This window comes from Arachis ipaensis, chromosome B04 (genome assembly GCF_000816755.2).
Source record: "Arachis ipaensis cultivar K30076 chromosome B04, Araip1.1, whole genome shotgun sequence".
NCBI classification, from domain to species: Eukaryota; Viridiplantae; Streptophyta; class Magnoliopsida; order Fabales; family Fabaceae; genus Arachis; species Arachis ipaensis.
This window is the reverse complement of record NC_029788.2, coordinates 106,290,625-106,291,048: the sequence shown is the minus strand read 5'-3', so window position 1 is coordinate 106,291,048 and position 424 is coordinate 106,290,625. Positions and strand designations below refer to the sequence as shown.

The following is a 424-nucleotide window of genomic DNA, read 5'->3' as shown; positions in this document are numbered from 1 at the left end:
AATTTATAAGTTTTTAAAATTTTGATATTATATAATAATACTATTTTTAAAAAAATTTAATCTGATAACAGAAAATATATGAATGATTATATATTTAATAATTTCATAATAATTCGCGGTCTCTTTATATATATGGTTTCAATGATTTTCTAAATCATTTTAATTTTGTCACTGCAATAGTATCTAATAAATTGATATATGAAGGTCGAATTATAATATTAGCAGAAGTGTGTTTATCGTTATTAATTATTTGACTTCCTTCATTCTTTTATTAAACATGAAGGTTAATTTCTAGTCAATTTAAATTCTCTTAGTGTTCAATTAATTTTCCCCCTTTAAGACCCGTACGACAAAAAGCTTTTACTTCAATAACTATTGAAGACAAACAATCTAGCTAGTACTGGCTAACTTTGACTTATATTAG

At 22.6% G+C, this 424-nt stretch overlaps 1 protein-coding gene across 1 annotated transcript in view; it reads left to right on the top strand.

Moving 5' to 3' along the window:
• The window catches only part of LOC107636894 (cytochrome P450 87A3), a 7,528-nt gene that overhangs the window by 2,857 nt on the left and 4,247 nt on the right, over positions 1-424 (top strand). The gene's annotated exons all lie outside the window — the stretch shown is intronic.